Source organism: Plecotus auritus (genome assembly GCF_963455305.1).
Source record: "Plecotus auritus genome assembly, chromosome: 8".
NCBI classification, from domain to species: domain Eukaryota; kingdom Metazoa; phylum Chordata; class Mammalia; order Chiroptera; family Vespertilionidae; genus Plecotus; species Plecotus auritus.
This window is the reverse complement of record NC_137782.1, coordinates 107,414,709-107,436,420: the sequence shown is the minus strand read 5'-3', so window position 1 is coordinate 107,436,420 and position 21,712 is coordinate 107,414,709. Positions and strand designations below refer to the sequence as shown.

The 21,712-nt window shown below is 49.4% G+C and overlaps 1 protein-coding gene across 4 annotated transcripts in view; it reads right to left on the bottom strand.

The window, feature by feature from the left end:
* Positions 1-4,027, bottom strand: part of NCK2 (NCK adaptor protein 2) — a 138,608-nt gene extending 134,581 nt beyond the window's left edge. For 3 of the 4 annotated variants that reach the window (XM_080686988.1, XM_080686990.1, XM_080686987.1), the window contains exon 1: positions 3,619-3,863. The gene's annotated coding sequence lies outside the window, so the exon portion shown is untranslated. Of the gene's footprint in view, positions 1-3,618; positions 3,864-3,974 lie in introns of those variants that run through there. The other variant, XM_080686992.1, reaches the window with a different exon arrangement.
* Between the last annotated feature and the right edge of the window lie 17,685 nt (positions 4,028-21,712).

The window sequence follows — 21,712 nt, the reverse complement described above, 5'->3', positions numbered from 1 at the left end:
AAACATTAGTACCTTTAATCTTTATCTATGGCATTTTAGATCTTCACTCACCACTGACCAACAAAACCATCCCATTTTCCAAAACAATCTCAAAAGAGTAACTGCAATACTTAAATTCTGAGTGCACTTGAAGCTTCTTTTCTTAAAAGCATTAGAAATACAAATGGTAGAATGAAGTAAGGTGGCACTAAAAACTAACTTGCCAGGCCAGGGTAGCAACACTTCACCCAGAGTCTCAGGCCAGGCTGGCACAGACAGACAGACCACCTACTAAAAAGTATTTAGCAAACCCGCCAGCTGGTTATACAGTTGGGTTTGCTTTCCATTTTCCTTTTGTTCATTCGCCTGTTGATGTTGTTTTAAGTTTAGCTTAAGGACTATAAGTGACTCATTGGACAGAGGATTTACGAAATAGAGAGGCCACCAGACCAAATTCTCCCACTGTCTGGATATCCTGGGGACAAAGACTTCCACCACGTCAAAGAGGTTCTGAGTAAAGACAAGGGTTTTGTAAATCACGTGCTACTCCTTCTCGGTGGGCACCAAAGCCCTACGAACTCAACAGGCTCAGAATTTACTCTTCATCCGTTCAATCAGCATTTGTTGGAAATCCATGTGTATAAGGCTCAACCCCAAAGAAACCTTAGGGCAGGCTGTGCCAGAGGAGTGTTTGTGAGTTGGGGGGAGGGAATAACTTGCTAATGTTGATTATACTTTCATAAATATACATACTTCAGGATCTGTTCAAAGTGAAATGCAGGAAAAGAAAAAAGTCTATTCTTAAAAATATATTTTTATTGATTTTTAGAGAGAAAGGGAGAGATAGAAACATCAATGAGAAACAACTGATGAGCTGCTTCCTGCGCACCCACTCTGGAGGTTAAGCCCGCAACTAGGGCTTGTGCCCTGCCCGGGAATCGAACCCAGGACCTCTTCGTGCATGGGTCAATGATCTACCACTGAGCCACAAGGGCCGAGCCAATCCAATTTTTTAAATTGTGTTACTAAAGTGGCCTAAAGAAATAAACTATTTTTACTTTAGCTGCATACTTTTGATAAGCCGTTCAAAGCCTGTCTTGACCTCCTTTTAAGTTGCTTGAACTTGAGCACTCAACGACATGCTGCATGACCTCATTTTTAGCTTCGGCCCTTTGAAAACCCCTTGAAGGGTTTCCATCACTGATGTAAGGAAAGAGAAACAATTTGGAAGCCCCATTTGCAATCCCTCCCAATGGGAAAACTAATTTCCTAAGCCTCTCGGGTAAGTTCTGGGGAGTTTCCAGTTCATTTGTAAAAAAAATTAGCTTACTGGTTTTCCCAAACATTGTCCACTGCCCTCCCAACCCCAGCAGGCAATCTTCAGCTTTTTAACCAGTCAGCCTCATTTCTTAAGGCAGAGATGATGTCCACAGCCCTGTCCGCCAGCGCACACTGCAGGTTAGTCTGGGCGGCTCAGAGCAGGTGTGTCCTGGGACAGCCTCACCTCGCCAGGGCAAGTGAGCAAGGAAAGGGTGCAGACCATTCTGGGCCGTCAGGGAGTCTTTAGGATATTTTAAAAGGTTATCCAGTTTGTGCACATGCAAGGTTTCTGGTGTATTTAATGTGGATGTTAGCACATTTCTCAAATATGGTGTACATAAGATGTGTTTGTTGGAAAACCTTGGTAATCCCCCAATGCACATGACAGAAGTTGGGAATGTGGTGGGGGCCAAGGGAACAAGATGAAGAGAATTTAAGTATGTAGCATGTAATAAAGCAGAACTCAAAGCCCAAAAACTGAGCACAGCTACCTGGAATGCACCTTGAACCAGCCCCGCCCAGTTCCTCCACAGTGAGCAGCAGGTGTGATGTGGCAGTCAACTCTCTAGTTGGCGACTGGCCACCAATTTCATCCTCTGCTCCATGATCAGTCCTGGAGAGCGTGGATGTGGCAGCTGAGAGTTGAGGGCCAGGTGGCGCCTCCAGAAGCTCGCCACTGCTTAAAAGTTCTCCATTTTCGGCCTCAAGCTGCAGCCAGAAGACCACTCACATCCCACCACTTCCCTCCATCGAAACTACACCTAAGCAACCTCAAGGAGAGAAACTGTGAGGCAGGATTCCCCCTTGTAGTCACTGCTTGACTAGCACCTGTTCCTGGGAAATCCCTGTTCCAAAAACCTAAAAACTGCCTCTCCCACCCAGTCTCCACAGTAAGTCCATCTCCACCCACATGTCCACTGACTGCCATTCTCTTCATACACAGCCACAGGTGCTTGGATCTGTTACTAATTTATTTACCAGTTCACCAGGAACACTGGTACGTGAATTAAGGGAGTGCTAAGGAGTAAAGTTTAGATCTGTTGTGGTAAGTTACAGCAACCCGGGTTAATTTTATTTTCAGTCATTTTAAGGTTTGAAAAGCACTGTTACTAACAATGTCGTGCTAGGAAAGACACCCCAAGTTACTCTCCTTTGTACCAAAATCCCTTCTGAGAAGCAGGGGGGAGGAGCCAGGGCCGGCCCTGGACCAGGAAGGGCCTCCTCTACCTGGGCGACCTGGACAAGCCACGCCCACAGGCCGCCCTCGATTCAGTTTCCTTTTGGGTCAACGGAAGGAGTGGGCCTGCACAGGGGTTAGGCTCCTCAGCCCTGGCACTCGGCCTGCTCACCCCAACCTGTTAGCAAAATAAACAAGCCAAATAAAGGGGAAACTGCCAACTAAAGTGTCTTAAAGAGACAGGCGCCCACTCCACACACGGTCCCGCTTTGTCCCTGAAGGTATTACAATGAAGTCAGACACTTGATATTCACCAGCCGGTGACCCCCAGTATCCCTCGCAGACTTTCCAATGCGATCGCTTTTTGTCTACAAATTCAAGCGTTTTGCAAATTAAACCCCTCCAAAATGTCACGCGAACTGCTCTCACCCGGGAGTTACAGTAAATGTCTTAAAAGTCACACACCAATTTCTCCCAGAACCACTTGGAGGTTTAATCGCCCAGAATAAACCGCGAGGGCAGGGCTTAATGAGAAACTTTGTTTTAGGTGGCTGAGCCTGCAAATCTGGGGCAGGACGCAGAGCCTGAGAGCGGCACAGCGCGCCCTCGCCCAGGCGAGCCCCCTTTCGCGCTGGGCAGCAGCTTTGTGAGGGGCCATCAGCAGTCCCAACCGCACAGCAAGTTCTGCGGGCCGCCCTCGGCCTCCGCCGTCCCTGCGCTGGGTCCCCGAGGACACGCGCCCCGCGACCCCGGCCACTGCACGGTCCCGGGCAGGCCCCCGGCTCCGTGCCGCCGCCAGCCCGCAGGCCCGGCGCTGCCCACGCGCCCGGGGGTCTCCGGTCCCGGGAACCCGCCGCCCAGGCCCCTGCCCCCATCCTCGCCCTTGGCGGCGCCCCCGCTCCCAGAGGGTGGGCAGCGGGCCGCGGGGGTAAGGTACGGAGTCGGGAGGTGCCGGCAGCCCGCGGCCACGGGGCCAGGCCGCGGCGGTGCGGAGGGCACGGAGGGGTGCGGTGGGGGGGCGGGGGGGAATCGGTCCCCCAGGCCCTCCCCGGCGCGCCCCGCCCCGCCAGGCGGCCGCGCTCCAACTCCGCCGAGCGGCCCAAGTTTGCGGCCCCTGCCCGCAGCCCGCCGGCCGCGCTTACCTCGCCGCCCGCCGAGGCCGGAGGGCAGCGGCGCGGGTACCGGGGTGGCGGCCGCGCCCGCCCAGACGCCGCTCTTTGTCTGCGCCGCTCCCTCTTCCCGCCGTTCGGCGGACGCTGCCGGCCCGGCCGGACCCCGCCGGCCCGGGCGCCGCGAGCCTCCGCCGCCGAGCCTCCCGCCGCCCGCTCGGCCCGCGGCTTCGGCCTGACGATCCCGGCGGCGGCGGCGGTGGCGGCGGCGGCGACCCCTCCCCCGCGCCGCGCCCGCCCCTCCGAGCTCCTCCTCCTCCCGCCGCTCCTCCCACCGCCGAGACCCCGCCCCGGGCCGGCGGCCGCGCGCCGGGGCGGCCCAGACCCACCTGGGGGCGCGCCGGCGGCTCCCGGGCACGAGGACGGGCCTGCGCTCGGGGCTCGCAGGGCGCGCGGCCTCTGGCCCCACGGCGGTCAGCGCGGGGCCGAGCCTAGGGAGGGAAGGGTCCCCGTTCCTAGAGCGACTTGCGCGGGGAGTGGGGGCAGGGGTGAGGGTGAGGGGCAGGAGAGGAGGGAAAGGCCACAGCCTCCAGCTGCGGGCGGCCGGTGGGTGGTCTTCCCACCCATCCGTCTGTCTGTCTGTCTGTCTGTCTGTCTGTCTGTCGGAATCTCTTCCTCGCCACGCTCTAAGTTGTTTGGCGACCGCCCCCCTCCCGGAAGTATTCCCAGGGCCCGCTGAGCAAAGCAGGCCTGCTGTCCATCAGAAGAGGGACTTCCACCAGAAGATCACTTCCTCTCTGTAATTGCCTGTGGCGTTTTTATTTATTTGTCTTGTATCTGTTTACTTTCCCAACCAGACACTTCTTTACTCCATCATTCTCGTCAGAAGCACTTCTGAAGAGGGGGAGAGAAACCCGGCCTCCGCGGCCTCCAAGGTCGAGTGGCTCCAGCACAACCAGGGTCAGAGTCCTGTGAGGAGCGGTCACTACTGCTGTCCCTCGTAGTGGAGCTGGCCGGTCACCGGGCCGCAGGTAGTGGCTTACCTCTAAACGAACTTGCAATATTCACCCCAAGAGGAAGGGGAAAGGTGCAAGTCCCTTGCACAGGCATAGCATCCAGATGTCCGCTCTCCAGTCTCCTTCCCATATGGCTTCCCAGAAGCACATCCTACTATTGAAATGACTCTGGTTTCCTGGAGGAGTCGCCTGGATGCATGTTAATGAGATTCTTTCTTAGGTTCCTGGCTTCTCATTATTATTAAGGCGATAACAACCTTCCCGGGTGACATTTAGGATCACTGGAATCACTGCCTGCTTCCTAAAAGGAAGTACCACAGGAGGGTAGCAGGAGCTAGTAGAACTTCGAAGTCACAGCCAAGTGCTTGACCATCTGCTTCCTCAACTGTGGAGCGTGCACAGGTGCTTCTTACCCTACCTAACACCTTTCAGAGGGAGACAGTGTTGACCTGGCTCCTGGGTAAGTCCCTGGCACCTCCCTGGCAGGAGGGAGCACTCAAGTCTCTAGATGGAAGGAGGCGCATTATTCTGAGCAGGGTTGGGTCTAAGGCAGGGGTGGGCAAACTTTTTGACTCGAGGGCCACAATGGGTTCTTAAACTGGACCGGAGGGCCGGAACAAAAGCATGGATGGAGTGTTTGTGTGAACTAATATAAATTCAAAGTAAAGGAGCAGAGGGGAGAGCAAGAGAACCCTCCACTCTTTCGGCTCCGCGGGCCGGATAGAACAGCCAAACGGGCCGGATCCGGCCCGCAGGCCGTAGTTTGCCCACGGCTGGTCTAAGGTCAGGGAGTGGGGCCACCTCCTTCTGGGTCTGACCTGGGGAGAGAAGTTACCTCAGCCCATCCTTTTGTGAAAACCTTTCCTACTGATAAGGAAAGCGGAAGTATAGTCACTGGTTTGGCCCAAATTTTAAATTAGTTCATTCAAAATATGTGTAACAACGTGGCCCCAGTTTTTAACTTGTCTGCTTTGTAAACTTTCATGGACTCATTGTTCTTGAACTCCTTTTCCTTCTCTGATTCTTTGTAAAGTCACCAAAGACATTTTCTATCTAAAACCCAATGTCTCTTTCTCGATCTTTGTCCTGCGAAATTTTCTGAAGCACGTGGCATTTCTGTATTTCCTGAAACTTGGCCATTCTCCCATTTATCGACCTTTCTGATCCACCTGTCTCTGTCTTCTGTAAGGCATTTTGTCCTCCCAACCTCTCGTAGTAATATCCCAAAGCAGACTGCCCTTTGTTTTCATTCTGGTTTGTTTTTTGGTTTGTTTTTTTTAAGAGAGTTCATCATATTCTGTATGCTTCTAGTCTGGATATTCAGTTATTACCTCCCTGATCAGTAGCCTTGGAGAGCTCCCAGCTTATCTGCTGTCCCTCTGCCTGGCTCATCTTCTCTTCAAACTTACCACATTCTGAATGCAACTTAATCTCCTTCCCAAACTAGTTCCTCCTCCCAGAGTCTCAGGCTTGGGCAAGAGTCCACCAGGCACCTCGGCTCCTGGGAGAAACCTCATTACAATTGCCTTCTTCCTCCCGGCGCTCCAAGCTCCCCCCAATGCAGTGAGGAGAGGGCTCTAGATGACCTGGGTCCCTCCCAACCTAAATCTCTATGATTCTGACTGGGAGTCATTTGCACCTTTTCCATCTCCAACGCCACGTCCTAATTTTTACATAATTACTTATAATGTATCTCTTGAATTTTTTACATATATCATCTGTAACTCACACACAATAGCATTGCCCTCATTTTACACATGAAAAAAAACAACACCTGAAACAGTAAGTGAAGGTGCTGGATTCAGAACCTCACATACTCAACTCCAAACTCTGGTACCCACTGCCTTCCACCTGGTCAGCTTACTCACTTCCTTCCATCCCTCAAATTTATACTGGATATCAGCATCATCCTGAACTTTCTAAAAGTTGCTTCTATCTTGTACCTTCCGTTTAAGAACTTCTGTGCCTCCCCGTCGCCCACACAGTTAGTTCCTTCAAAGTGTCTGACAGCAGAAGGCTTGAGCAGCACTTCCAGGAAGGTGAGGAACTGAGCCCTAAGAGGCCTATATCCATTTCCTAGGGCGGCCTTAACAAGTTACCTCCACCCGCGTGACTTAAAACAGACCTGAGTTCTGGAGGCCAGCGGCTGCAAGGTCTGAAATCAGTGCCAGCAGCACCACGCTCTCTCCAAAGGCTCTAGGGGACCATCCTTCCTGCCTCCTCCAGCTCCTGGTGGCTCCAGGGGCTCCTTGGCATGTATTAGCATCACTCCCATCTCTGCCTCAGTCTTCACAGGGCCCGGTCCCCTGTGTGTGCTCTCCCTTTCTCTCTTCTTATAAGGACAACACTGCATTTAGGGCACCCACAAACCCAGAACGATCTCATCCCCAGGGCTCCTTGTAACATCCACAAAGACCCCTTTTCCAAACAAGGTCCCATTCACAGAGTCCAGGCGAAGATGATGTTTGATCTAAAAATGTGTGTTTCTTGCCCTGGCCCGTTTGGCTCAGTGGATAGAGCGTTGGCCTGCAGACTGAAGGGTCCCAGGTTCGATTCTGGTCAAGGGCACATACCCAGGTGGTGAGCTGGATCCCCAGTAGGGGGCATGCAGGAAGCAGCTAATCAATGATTCTCTCTCATCATTGATGTTTCTATCTCTCTCTCCCTCTCCCTTCCTCTCTGAAATCAAAAGTTTTTAAAAAAATCAAAATGTATATTTCTTCATTCTATTCCATTAGTATGTCCATGTTTGTTTTACCATTAAAATGTCTTCAATAATAAAGTATTGAAAGGACAAAAAGCATAAACCGTTCCCCCAAAATCACATAGCATTAAATCCTATCTTCCAAAGGCCTCTGGAACTCAGCCCTGCGCCCTGCACCGTCTCTGTCTCCTCTGCCCCCACGTAAGCTCCAAGCTCAGTCACTCTGCTCTCCCCCTGTGCCCCTCTTAATCACACTCATTTCCACCTCCTGTCCCCTCCTCTTCCTTCAGTTCCATTCAAACCCCCCTCTCTCCTCTCCTTGGACTCATGGAAAACACAAGGTGAGGTGGAGGGCGCTGTGAGTCCCACTGAGGAGGCCTACAGCTGCCCACAAGCCTGTGGCTGCAGGCACGCAACCTCCTGGGCCGCGGACAGCAGAGTGCAGAGTTGTGAAGACTAAATGGGGGAATGTGTTTGGCACATGGTAAACGCATCAGCTGTTCCATGACCTTCCACCTTAACCCTCCATTCAGTTAAAGATATTGAGTGTATTTCTATTTGTAAGGCTTAAGAATCAATTCCGGAGAAATAAAGATAAATTAGTTTTTAATCTTGGAGGAAGGAACAGAGCTGTACACACATAACTATAATGTAAAGCTAACTATGAAAGGTACCAAACAAAACATGTTCTGAGAATCAGAAGTGGCTTAGGTTTAGGTGATGGCATTAGAAATGGGCCCTGAGAGACGACGCAGTGGGAAGTCACCATAACGTGGCTGCCCCGCCTCCAGCCCCTCCTGGTTTAGGGGGACCCCTGCCTAAGCTTGGCAGTAGGCAGAGGTCCTCCATCTCTCCTTTCTCAGAAGCCCCTTGAGAGGGAATGGCCTGGGATTGGCCAATAGAACCTTCTCACTCAGGACTTGGAAACTGGAGAGAATGGAAAAGAGGAGGGAGGGTGAGACTCAGTTTGCTCTTGCTGGAAGGGTCCAGAACTTTCCTTTGGAGGCCATTAACAGGCTTGGTTCCCCCCTCCCTTTCCCAGCTTTTCCAGATCCCAGCAGCTGCTTGATATCCTGCCAGTAAATTTCTGTTCTTTCTGCTACAAGGCAGCCAGACACACTTTTCTTGCAACCTAAACTCCTAATACTACAGACTACAGGGTTTTAAAATGTGGAGACAGACAGGAGGAAATTCCCAGAGGAGAGATCTTAGAACCCTGAGGATGGAGAGGGGGGATGTGAGAGGACATAGGGAATGCTCCAGTGCCTAAATGGAGCAGAGGATGCTGGGAGAGGATCCTGAGGAGACACTCTCGGGCGTGGCAGCAGGAGAACGCATTGGGTGCACACACCAAAGAATGCTGGGAGGGAGAAAGAGCCGTTGGAAGCTTGCATTACTTAGGTAGTAACCCAAACTAGAGTGAAATGGTTTAGGAGAAATTGAGATACAAGGCTCACAAGGAATTGACAGCTGATTGGATGTGGAGGGCAAAGGAGAACGGGCATCAAATATAACCTCATGGTTTGGATGTGGGTAGCTGCAAAGACAATGCTGCCTATATCAGAAATATAGAAGAGGGGTTAATGGGTCTGGAAGGGTCTGGTTTTGTATGTACAGTTAAATTTAAGGAATATTTATTGCCAACTTATACAGGGAGAATGCTCTCCAGGGGTTATGGAACCGAGCAAGCACAGCTCCTGCCCTCAGGTGACTGCGCACAAGGCAGCTATTGGTGCTCTACGTATTTCATCAGAGTAAGGAGCCCATTGCTCCTTAACTGAGCCATCCACCTGCGCATGACAGACACCCTGAGGGCAGGGTCCAAGCCTGACATTTCTCTGCAGCTCCAGCTCCTTTGCCTGAAGACCCAGCCTGGAGTGGGCACTTCGTAAATCTAATGATGGCCCCAAACCCCACACCTTTCTGAGCTGCCAAGGGGGGCGGAGGACTGAGAGCATCCATGGAGAGGCACCAAAGAGGTCCTTGTGAGCACACGATAAGGATTCCACACCAAATAGTGGTGGACTTGCAGCTGTCACTATGGCATTTTATCTACAGCAGCATAATGTGGATACAGACAGAAACAGGAGTCTTATGGATGCATAATAAGTTCTTACCCAAAGACCTAAGTACCATCTCATTACCTCTTGAGATTCTAAAAGAACAGGCTAGAACCCATGAAATCCATCTCTCCATGGCTGACAGGGTTAAGTTGTTTCTAAACCACAATAGATACAGAGGTAAAGTTTAAACACACCCCAAACACCATAAAGGCGGGTGCGATGAAGGGTGAAGAGGAAAGCAGGTGCACTCAGATACCGCCCCGTCTTCAGCTGTGCTTGGTCAGGATCACTTACTGTAGCAATCGTATACATCGTAACCAAAATTGAAGAAATACAAAAATGATCACACTTTACATTGGTTCTGATTATTGGTAGTGGGGCAGAATTGATTTTAGATGGGGAAAATTCTAAGACAGCTTCATAACTTTAGACCAACCAAGAGGATTTTACTCAAGCTTTTATTTTGAAGTCTGCCTTCAACTGAAAATCACATATGAAACATTTCTGTTACATACAATAAACCCTCAGTTAATCAGGAGGCCTTGGGGAGGAGCTGCCCTACTAAATTAAATTTTCATTTTGGTTAAAATTAACTAGAAAACCGTGTTAGCAAGAGCGTAAGGTGACATTTAAAAATATATATATATTGCCAGTTGATATTTCACCATAAAAAATGTATCCATAATGCATGTCACCCTTCCGAAAATGTGCCCTGGAGAAGATTGGGTAGAATCCGCACTATGTCAGAGCCATGCTCTACGAGTTTATTTTTGACGTTAATGAAAGCATGTGTTTTCCAGCATTTGCTCCTCCGCCTCCCCCACCCCCCCACTTCTCCACCCCCCGCCAAAAAAAAGTAGAGGGCTGGGTCAGGAGCTTTCCAGTTAATGGGGGTTCTAATTGCCTAAAGTCCACCACGTTCTCCGGTGTGTCAGAGGGAAGCCTTCTGCAGTGTGAACAGTTGTCAGCCAGAGGTGAAAGCAGAATGCTTCCTTGTGAACACTCCTCACTGGCAGGAAGAAGTTAACGAGTCAGTATGTTTCAGAAATGCCGTGATGTGATGTGCTGCTACCTTTTTCACTCCCCGTTCCTGGTGGCTGCTTGGGACAGCGCTGCAGTCTGTGAATTGGGTGGAAACTTTTAAACTGGGCAGTGGCTGTGTTTGAGAAACAACCTGTGCAGCTCACTACCTGGGAGAGTGGGCGCCCTTCCTTCCAAACAGCACCTCCATCCAGTGCTCTTAAGCTCTCTTCCTTGAGTTCCTCTCACTCTCCTCGCCTCTGCTGGGGCACTCAGCCCACATGCCTTGGTGTGTAGTCATTTATGTCCGTGTAATGTTTAAAGATGACAGATTGATTACGAGGAAGAATGATTTCTTCGAATTCCACAGAGACCTCAGAAAAAGTGAGCAGTTACTAAAGGTTTTTAAGATTGCATTGTATGGGATTTTAAAAATCAACTATTTAGAAATGGTTTTTTAAAATGCAAATACTGTGCAGTTAACTGTTAATGTTGTAAGTTATTATTACTAATGCCATAGTTACTCATTCATTGTGTTCTTACCACTTGGCAAGCTCATTATCTGACCTCACAACCCCATGAGGGAGGCATGATGACCCCGTTTTATAGGTAGGAAACTGAAGCTTAACAAGCTTCACACACTCGCCTAAGGCCATGAAGCTAACAGGTGGTTGGGATCTCGCATACAAATACTGGTTCACAGGTGCCTGCGAAATATAACCGAGATGAACACATTGCGAGTATTTTAATTTGTCATTAAATCACTTTCCTGTCGATTTATTAACAGAGTTCCTGATCATCTCCCACTTCACTCTGTTTTTATTGGACACTTCTGACATCTGCATGGACCAGGGCCTGGGGCTAAGGTGAGGAAAACATGACTCACACCTTCTCCCACATGGACTCAGGCTGGGGGAAATCTCACACCTTCTCCCACATGGACTCAGGCTGGAGGAAATCTCGCAGCTTCTGAGGTGAGCCTCAGAGCCACGCTGGATGCAATCTTAGTTCCCTATAGCTGCCGCAGCAAGTTACTGCAAAATCGGGGGCTTGAGCAACTCAGATTTATTACCTACAGTTCTGTGAGTCCTAAGTCCAACATAGACGCATTGGGCTAAAAAGCAAGGCTTGACAGGGCTGTGTTACCTCTTGGAGACTCTGGGGGACAATCCACTTGTTTTCCTGCTCCTCCAGGCTGCCCACATTCCTTGGCTCAGGGTCCCTTCCTCCACCTTCCAAGCAGCAATCATGCATCTTTCTGACCCTTCTTGCACTTTTGAGTCTCTCTCCCTCTGGCCAGGAAAGCTATCCTCTCTCAAGAACTCATGTGATTACAGTGGGTCCACAGGGAGCATCCAGGATCAACTCGCATCTCTGGGTCCGTACCCTTAATCACCTCTGCAAAGTCTCTTAGCTGGTAAAGTAATCTATGTACAGGGTCGGGGGGCAGGGGGCATCTTTGAGTGGCCATCATTCTGGAATGTTCCTTTGGAGTAGACTTCACATCCTGTAGGGGTTCAGAGAGGAGTGAGCCCTGGGAGGGTTTCATGGAGCTTGGGGCAAGATGGGGATGCACCTGCTGAAGCAGAGGCTGTTCTCCCCTCAGGAACCACTGGAAAAGAGAACATGGGGAGGGAACGAGCACGCCATACACATGGGAGTGAAAACTCATTTCTGCCTGAATTTCCTGGGTCCCTTTCCCCAAGCAAGCACCACCTGGTAGCCACCAGCTTAGGCAAAGCCTCCTGCATTCAGGAGTCCAGGCGCCACCTGAGAGCCAGGTGAAGGAGTTTAGGGAAACCCATGGTTTCCTGAGCAAGGACAAGACATGAGTAAAAAGATATGTTACATCCCACCACCAGATGCCAGGAATAGAGCAGACAGAGGACGTGTCCCACCTTATCAGGAATGCAGTCAGCGAAAGCCATACTGTGGGGCTCTGCAGGCAAAGGTCTCCTTCTTCCACCTACATTGTCGAGAAAAACGGGCAGTCGGACTGTCAGCCTGTGAGTTAAAAGACCCCAAATACATGAAAAACAAAAAGTGCTAGGGATGCATGCTTGTATGCTAAAAAAAGAAAGAAAAGAGAGAATTCAAGGGGAGGAGATGGTGTTTGGGAGGGGGTATGTGGTAGGTTTTAGGGTGCCAGCAAGGACTATGGTTACAATAGTATTTGCTTTATAATCATGCATCAAACATTCATTTGCTTTATGTGGTTTTATATATTTGTGTTATAGTTACCAGTAAAAATATTAACTTTGATCATGTGTTTTTGGAAGACTGGTCAGCCAGTGGCATCAAGCGGATGGGGCAGACTAGCTCTGGAGGCCACAGTGTTGTGGTGGGTGAAGGCCATAGTAGGACCTTCCAGGGAGAGAGGGATCAGTGAGGTCCAGCGGAGGAACACTGACTGCTGCAGTGACTGCGGGAATTGGGGTTGACAGAGCGGGGTGGGGCACTCCGTGTTCCGCTCACCCCTGGCCCAGTGAGAGTCTTGGCTCCCACACGACCCTGCCTCCATACGACCCGTCAGCAGCTTTCTCAGATGTCCTGCCATGGATTTCAAAAGATAGAGTGCTTGAGAAATGGTGCCAGTGTCGGAGTGGAAGAGCCAGGAAGGTTGAAACATGGAAGGATGGAATCCAGACGCGGAAGAAGATTCCCTCTCTAGCGTCGGCCCCACAACGCCTCCCTGACAACACCGCTCTCAGTGCCACAGACAAAAGCACCCACATTTTCCTGACCCTTTTCTCATCTCAGTTGGTCCAGAAGCAATCTGGGCATCAACTGAAGTGAAGAGGCCTTGCCTCTTCCCCAACCACGGGAAGCAGCAGTCCCTGTTGCTAGCAAATGCGCAGGCTAACCTCCATCACTTCTCACCTTTCCTGAAGGAGGGAACGTGGAACTGGCAGATGAGGTGGTTTGTCGAGACTTTAGCAGGAGGCCTTTGGAGAGGTTTACATGGGTTGATCGCCCCAGCTGGAGCTCCACCAGGCAAAGCCCAGTTCATACCTGCCCCACCAGGCCCTCAGGTCCCCTCCAAGACCTCCGCTCTGTATCAGCCCTCACCTGAGGCAAGGCTGCCCTTCGTCACTGCTCTCCCAGGCTGCCCTGGAGCACCATTTCAACCTGATGTGAGCAGCACACGCATGTTCCCAGTGTGACCTGCCTCAGACGTTCCAACCTCTAAGTCCATCCCCATGTTATCTGTGGGTTCATTCCCAATGCAGCGCAGAAGCAAGCAAGTTGCTCTCCAACAAACCACCTTTCTATCCAACTAGGATAAGTAGAGGGGAATGTGATGTTATTGAAGAAATTGGTCTAAACCCTCTACTAGTTTAATAAGCACCAAAGTAACCTAAAAGTAGATACTATTGTTTAATCCAAATTATTATGGCAGCCATAGTGCAGGTTCTACCAAGTGCTGGGCAGGGCACAGGTGCTACGACATTGACCTCGCAGAGCCCCTTCCACCCATGACTGATGGGGCTTGGGTGACAAACACCCCAGCTCTCTCACCCCTCTTGTGGGGTAACTGTGGTCTACGCTGACTCCGGCGCTTCCTGTGTGATTGAGCTTCAGGTGTTCACTGTAGTAACTTGCTCAGAACACATCTTTCCTTCCCTTGTCTCACTCCCCACCGCCCTCATGATGTTTCCTGGGGCCCCTTCCAAATAAGCTTCTTGAACACCAATCCTTGTCTCAGAGATTGCTTATGGGGAGCCCCAATTAAAGTACCCTGGCAAGGTCTGTGTTCTTACACATTTTGAACAATCTATTTCTAGATTAAAGAAAAGGATATTTTGGCTGCATCAAGTGCTGCGTTGATTTGTAATTCCATGCCCTGGAATTAACACTTAAATAGCTGTGACCTGGACAAACCACTTAACCTCCTCCTGCCTCCGTTTCCTTATTGCAGGACACACATATGGATGGGAGCAGTGGTTTGCAAAATGTGGGATTCCTCTGGAGTAGTTTAAAGATACCCCAGACAAAAGTAAAATCTGAAAAGGAAATGGTACTCATAGAATCATTCAAATTAAATTACAAAATTGCCAGGGAAGGGGAAGAGTGCACTATTAGATATTAGGAGACAATTCTCCATGGGTCTCTTATGTTTCTGCTCATGTTGTAAACAGAACACTAAAAACCTTTATTCCAGACTGTCTTTTCGAAGATGCTATATAGCAAAGAGCCTTGGAAAGTAGAGTTTGTGTCTCCCAGCAGGCCAGTGGCAGGTTTGTTTACTGTCCAGTAAAATAAAGATGATGTGCAATGGTTGCTCACATTGGTTTGCTTGTAGCCCTTTATAATGAACTCGAGTTTCTGAGCTGGGTTCTCAGCACTGATGCACACCCACTGCATGCACAGCTTCTTGGAGCCACTCCGTGTTACCCACTGTGGGACTGGGAGGAAACGGAACCAAAGCAGAAAGAAGCTCATGCTACCTGGGAGTGTGAACACCTTTGTCTCTGACCTGGGAATCTCATGTCTTCTGCCAGAATTCATGTAACTATGGCAAACTAACTTTTTAGCTCATAACTCAGGTAAAATCTCAAACTCTTCACAGTGCTTAACATTTGGAAGATCTTACTAAATCAAAAATATAGGCTGAGAGAAGGTTTGCACAACACAATGATTCCCGTTGTCCAACAGCAGAATGTAAAATGGAATCTAAGTAGCACATATCCAAGATTCTGAAATAATTGTCTTAAAGACTGAGATTTGTAAAATATCTACATTTTAAATAGGTGAGTGTATGGATGTTAATTTCTCCATTTTGATTGTTTTGTATATGTTATTGTAGGCAAATAAAAGTGATATTTATCATTTTTTAAAACACCACAGACATATCAGAAGAAAATTTTAACTGCTTAGAACGTACATAAATGACACATTACAAAAAAAAAAACTTATGTATAAAATGTAGTAATGTCAATATGATGAATGACAGCAGAGGTAGAAACCCATTCACATAAAAATCATTGCCAACATGTGTACAAGTAGTGTGTTTGCATGAAAACCCCTGGCTGTTATGGAAAAGGCAACTGTGTTTGTTGTTGTTGTTTTGTTTTTTCTTTTTAGAAAGGCAGACTGCCTCGTGCAGCCTCTCATTTGGATGTGTCTGGAATCTTGGAAGCTTGACTACCCTATGTTCTCCTACCAATGGACCTTGAGAGTTTGTTTGGAGGTTCAAGCAGGGTAACGCAGCTACTTGTACACCCTTGACCGAGGACCAGCCCTCTCCTGGGGGGAAGGTCAACCTCTTCCACAGAGCATGACGCTCAGGGAGGGAAGCACATGGAGGGGTGAGGCAGGAGGGGGACACCCGCCTAGCCAGCCTGATGAACTGAATCATGCCTGGCGATCAGCGGGGTGACAGCTGCAGCCAGATTGCCCTCACAACTAAGGCAACTGTGTTTTAAGTGTTGGATAATGTCATACAAATTGACAACTTTATTAAAGGATTGTCTTCCTATTATGGACTTTTTGGTTATTGACAATAATAAATGTGGTGTATTCCAGAATTTACTTTTCATATCGAAGTTCATTGGTTATATGGAGGCAAGGCATCAGCGTAAATACTTCAAAGGAGACACAAAATTGCTATTGTGTAATTTAAACATCTTCACCTAAAACTCTCAAATATAGTGGTGCTGGTTTGCATATCTTGCTGATATAAAGAGCTAAATTTATCAATGTAAGGTCCCTATGTCTCCATGCCTAAAATTGCAGTTAAAATGTCAGCAATGAAGCTTGACTCAACATGCAAGACAAAGCAAATTAAGCTGCTTAAAAACTTAAAATTACTATCTGCCAAAGAGCTGTGTATTCCTGTGTTATTAATATGGTTTTATGTTGTTCAAGGTTACATTTGAAAGATATTTTCTGACCATTGATAATTAAAACTGGCTGAGATATTTGATTAACTGCTTCCAAATTGAAGAACAAACTATCAATTAAGACATAATAGCACTTATATGATATTGTTAAATAAAAACGGCCTTACTTTTTCTCTGTCTAGTTTCCGAATTAGCTTAATTGATGTGTGTCCTGGATAGCTAGAAAGTTGTTTTGAAGACTTTGACCATTTGGAACTACTTGTCTTTGTGAAGTACAATTGTTTTAATCTGCACAGCTACACTGGGGGGCGGAGGGGAGAGCCCAAGTCTTGCGCTGACATCCATAAGTCCCAGTTCCTAAAATCTGTATTCATGCGATTACTTCGATGATTTATTTTATGAGTGAGAGTTATGGCTTTGAATTTGTAAAATAAATTTATGCTAACAAAATACCATACTTTCTGTTTTACATATAAGAATTCTGACATTTTATTTTTTGGGTTAAAAAAATAATTGACAATCCCTAGACTAATTGATTTCTAAATTTATTTTATTTCTAAAGACTGTATTCCTCTAATTTGAACTTAAACATCTCTATTTAAAAAACATTGACCTGAAGACTGAAAAATTGTCTACGTTAGTAATATATCCAAAACACACACACTCTCTTGTCTGATTGTTTCGCCATTACCTTCTCCGATGCGATCCGATTGCATTCCTCCGTCACTCTCCAAATCAGATGTGCCAACTTGTCTGATGACTTGGCTTGCAAGGCCTCGCTTCTGTTCCCTCACACTGGTTCCTCTGGGCTGGTTTACAGCTTGTCTGTCATTTTACTGAAGGGTAGATGGGACAATTTATGAATAACAACAACAAAAATAGAAAGCAGGTACTTTGGGTATTTTGGTTACTCTAATAGAAAGCTCTTACTGGAGTAAATATTTAGAATTATGGACTGGGGTAATATTTTAGTTTTTCATGCTGCCACATGAAACTCTCTTTAGGATGAGAGAGGCTGGGAATCCTGAACCACACAATTGGAATACTCTATCTCTGGTCATGGTGTTGTGCCCGCGTATTAATTACCTCTTGTTGTGTAACAAATTACCCCAAAATTTACACCTAGAGCAATGTACATGTGTGATCTCACGGTGCCTGTGGACCTGAATTCCTGGTGCTCTGTAGCTGGGTGCTTCTGAGTCAAGGACTCTCATGAGGTACTGTCCAGAGCTGTGGGCCATCCGAAGGCTCGGCCGGAGAGGAGGCTTGGAGTCCGCACTGACCCGCCCGCGCCGGTTGGCGAGATTCAATTCCATGCGCTGTTGGACTGAGGGCCACCAGCGGGGCCTCCCTCGGTTCCTTCCACAGGGTCTCTCCACAGGCCTGCTTACCGCATGGCATGAACCAGAGGATGGCTGAGAGGGTGCTGAGACAAAGCACAGCCTTTTTGTAACCCAGCCTTGAAAGTGACATCCTACCACCTTTTTCATATTCTCTTTCTCAGGAGCAAGTGCCCAGCGCAGCCACACTCAGGACATTAACCCAGCCGATGCCTGTCCATGAGTCACTTCGGAGGCTGCCCCCCACAGGGTGCTGTGCAGGAAACGTGCGCTGCTCTCACAGTCCTCGCACCCATGAAACCCAGCTCCTACCTGCACCTAAGAGCAGGTGTGTGTGCTGCCTGACGTCGCTCTTCCTGAAATGGGAAGGAGGCGGCAGCTGCCCTGTGCCTCTCTCGCCAGCATTTGCAGCCGTCCCAGTCAGAACACAGGGAGGTGGCAGTGAGGGAGGGCCCAGCCACCCTGTCATCACGAGCACCGAGGGTGTCAGTGTGCCCACCAGCCTTGGAGTGGCAAGCAGCTCTGCTCCCAGACACCGCAGGGCACGCCGCAGTAGCCCCGCGTGCTCTTCCCTGTGTGTCACATCGTTACTACGCCTCGCTGCATGTAAAGTGACTTTTTAAGGTTAAAAGAATTATTTGCCCAAATTGGGGTTGTCGTACAGCAGGTCCTGCAGCTGGCCATGCCCATGCGGAGCTGCGGGCTGCGCAGCAGTTTCCCGGCTTGCTAATTGGTGTGTGCCAGGCTTCCTGCCGTGCTGGCTCCCTTGGCTGCTGAGAGCACAGCTGACGGTGCCAGGGTCTCCGCACAGCCCAGGTCCCTACCTCGCCCGTAGCAGCAGCTGCAGCAGAGCCACCTGGAAGTTCAGCTACCTGTCAGCGCCCCTGCTAATCAAAATAGCACCCTCACAGTGGAATTAAGTCAAGCTTTGGCTACATGTGTGGGACATGTTTATTTACATGAAAAAGACCTGTGTGATGAGTTCACTCACATCCTGAAAGGCAGAGGAGACAAGAGGAGATGACATTCTCAATTTGGGGGCATTGTGGGGTGTCCCTTCTCTAAGAAACGCCCAAGGAGGTGACATGAAGCAACGAGCAAGTGAGGCCCTGGTTTCCATCCATCAGCGTGTAACTCAACACACCTGTGGTTCCAGAAGCACTCCAAGGGCAGGTGTTTACTTTGCTGAAAGTACACTTAGGCCTGCGAGCTCTACCCGCCTCGCCTAGGGGGCCTGAGCGCGGAGCTGCCCTGTTCGGCAGGAAGCCCGTGACGCGCAGCGGCAGCGCCTCCCGCCCTCCTGCCACCTCAGCTGCCCCTCCCTGCTGCAGGCTGCAGTGTGAAGGAGGTGGGCCGAGAGCTATTTCAAGATTCTGTGCGTTGGCTAAAAAGGGACACATATTTTTAGCCAAAATTTATAAACTTTTCTGCTTTTAACCTAAAACTGAAGCTGAGACTAATTGGGTAGGCCCTTCTCTTCCACCTTATGCACACTTTTAAGTGTTTGGAAACCACCTTGACCTGGAAGTCCATGAATTCTGAAATACGTAAATAGCTGTTCATACTGCAAACAGCTGCCGCGTGTTCTCAGTCAGGTCCTCCATGGGAAGCCTGGGAGATGCTGGGATCCCTCGCCTAGCAGCTCCACCAAGGCGCGGCTTTCCACGTCCACACCTGAGACACCGCTCTCCCAGCCCAGCCCAGCTCAGACACTCAGGAGATCAGTTTCCATTTCAGTGAAGGCTGATGACACAGCTCACGGAACAAGCTTAATGCAAAGCCAGAGACAGAGTGGAAGACAGACCCGCCACAAAGGCAGGCGGGGCCCCGGGGAGGCAGACACAGAGCTGGGCTGCCTGCTTCGTGATGACTAAGGGCTCCTAAGTGTCTGCATTTTCTAGCTTCAGAGCACGAAGTAGTGCTAATGAGCAGTGAAAACACAAGGCTTTACAAAGTGACCATAACTACACACACACTCCTTTTTAAGTAAAGGTGACAGACCGAACTTTAATAGTCCAGGATTAACAAAATAAGGGATTAATGCTCTTTAACTGACACCTTCAACCTGCATAATTTTTAGGGTGTAGCCTGTTATGCGTTTACATCTATTGCACCCTTTCCCACCGATGTCTTCCACTCAGCATTTCTGAAGGTCTGTCTTTCCACGAAAGCCATCATATTGTGAAGCACTCACTCATGCCCCCATCTGCTGTGCCCCACATTTCCTGTGCCTCCAATTTCCTGTGCCCCCCATTTCCTGTGTCCCCTATTTCCTTGTCCTCCCCCCCCACCCCCGCTGCCACCGTCATGTGCTATAGGGCTCTCCACATTCATGGCCTCTGGGGAGGATCAGAGGGCAGAGCATAGGGCAAAGTGTCCAAATCTGAGGCCAGTAGATTTGGAAGTTTGTATGGTCCTTGCTGGTTCCCAGCAGAGAAGGAGGGAAGAAGAGAGTGTGAGGGAGAATCCTGCTCCAGGCCTTGCCTGAGCGTGAGCGTGAGTGGGGCCCAGCACCAAGGGGAAACCCTGCAGGAGTTCGTGGACTTGGAGATGAGACGGTCAGGAGCCCCTTTGGTGGTGGGCCTCCAGGAGGCACCAAGACCCTCCATCTGGGCCCACTGAATGGAGCCCAGTTGGCTGCTAGGTTCTCCCGGAGCCCAGAGCCGAGCAGCAGGACCAGCAGGACCAGCCGCCCGTGCAGCGAGGTGGTACAGAGGGTGCACACGGGGCCCCAGCACAGCCCTGGAGCTCGGGGTGGGCTCCATCGCCTCTGCCTCCACCGAGGACACTTGCATCCTGGAGTGCCAGGCAGGACACGAGTCCCTCCCCAGAGAGGCCCGCTCTCCTTCCCTCGTTGGCCCGTGCCCTGAGGCCACATGTGCAGACAGACCTCAGGGAAAACGTGTCCGAGGGGACGCTGAAGGCCTGAAGGGGAAGTTTCCGTCACGTGGGGGCTGTGCCCTCCAAAGAGGGCTAAGTTTGGTACAGAATCAGTAAGCCCCCCTCCCCCGCCCCCGGGTTTCTGGGTGCGGGTTTTTACCTGCTGTCCCTATAGACTTCTATAAGTTACACCTACAAGGTCCCCAACTGCCTAACACAACCAAACCTGATTCCAAAAGAACGTTTTCATATTTGCTCAGAGATCACCATGAAGCATGAAATAGAACTTTATTTTTTAACAGCTTTGTTGAGCTATCATTTATGAAGTTTACATTTTATAAATTTCACCTGTTTAAACTGTACAATTTGATAAGTTGTGACACATTTACATACCCCGAAACCACCACCTTCAAGAAAAAGTCTTCAGTATCTGTGCCGGCTGGAATGGTGGCTGAGAGCTGCTCCAGGGACCATGACGGTGCATGGACTCTGCCTCACGGTGAAGAGGGTCTTTACAAAGGTGATCCGATGAAGGACTTTGGGGAGGAGGCTGTGTGAGGGCAGCAGGGCAGCGGGAGGGCGCTGGGTGCTGGGTGCTGGCTTTGATGAGGGAGGAAGGGGCAGGAGCCCAGGCATGCAGAGAGTGAAGCTCTGGGCACGGGAAAAGGCCAGAAACAGCCATCAGAGGGAACTCAGCCCTGGCAACGGCCCCATAAAACGACTGACTCCCTCCAGGGCGGTAAGATTTCATTCCCGTTGTTTGAAGCCACTAAACTCATGGCACTCGTGGCAGCATTCCTGGGAAACTAACACAGGCGTCTCTTGATTCATCTGAAATAACAACTTTATAGCAATTAGCTTCAATCTGAAGATAGAATGGACCAAAGACAAGAGCTTAGAGTTCCTGAGGTGTCCAGCTAGCTGCTCCCATCATGCTTGGTGCTCTGAGCAGCCAGTGCCTCCATTTCTTGAATTCCATTTCTCAAGAAATCTACTATACATGTCTGTTTAAAAAGTTAGAAGTCTTATAAGCTGCACACAAAACATACTGAAAATAGAGCAATCCCCCCATCACCCTATGGCCACAGCCCAGCCATTATCGTTTCCTGGTATATTTCCTTCCAGGCTTTTTTCCAGTGTGTATTCTACTTTACTTTCACAATTGGCTATGCTTTTTATGATCTGTACAATTTCTCACAGCTTGTTTTACTCAATAATATTTTCTCTGAGTTGCATTATAATTTACATTTTTTAAAAATCT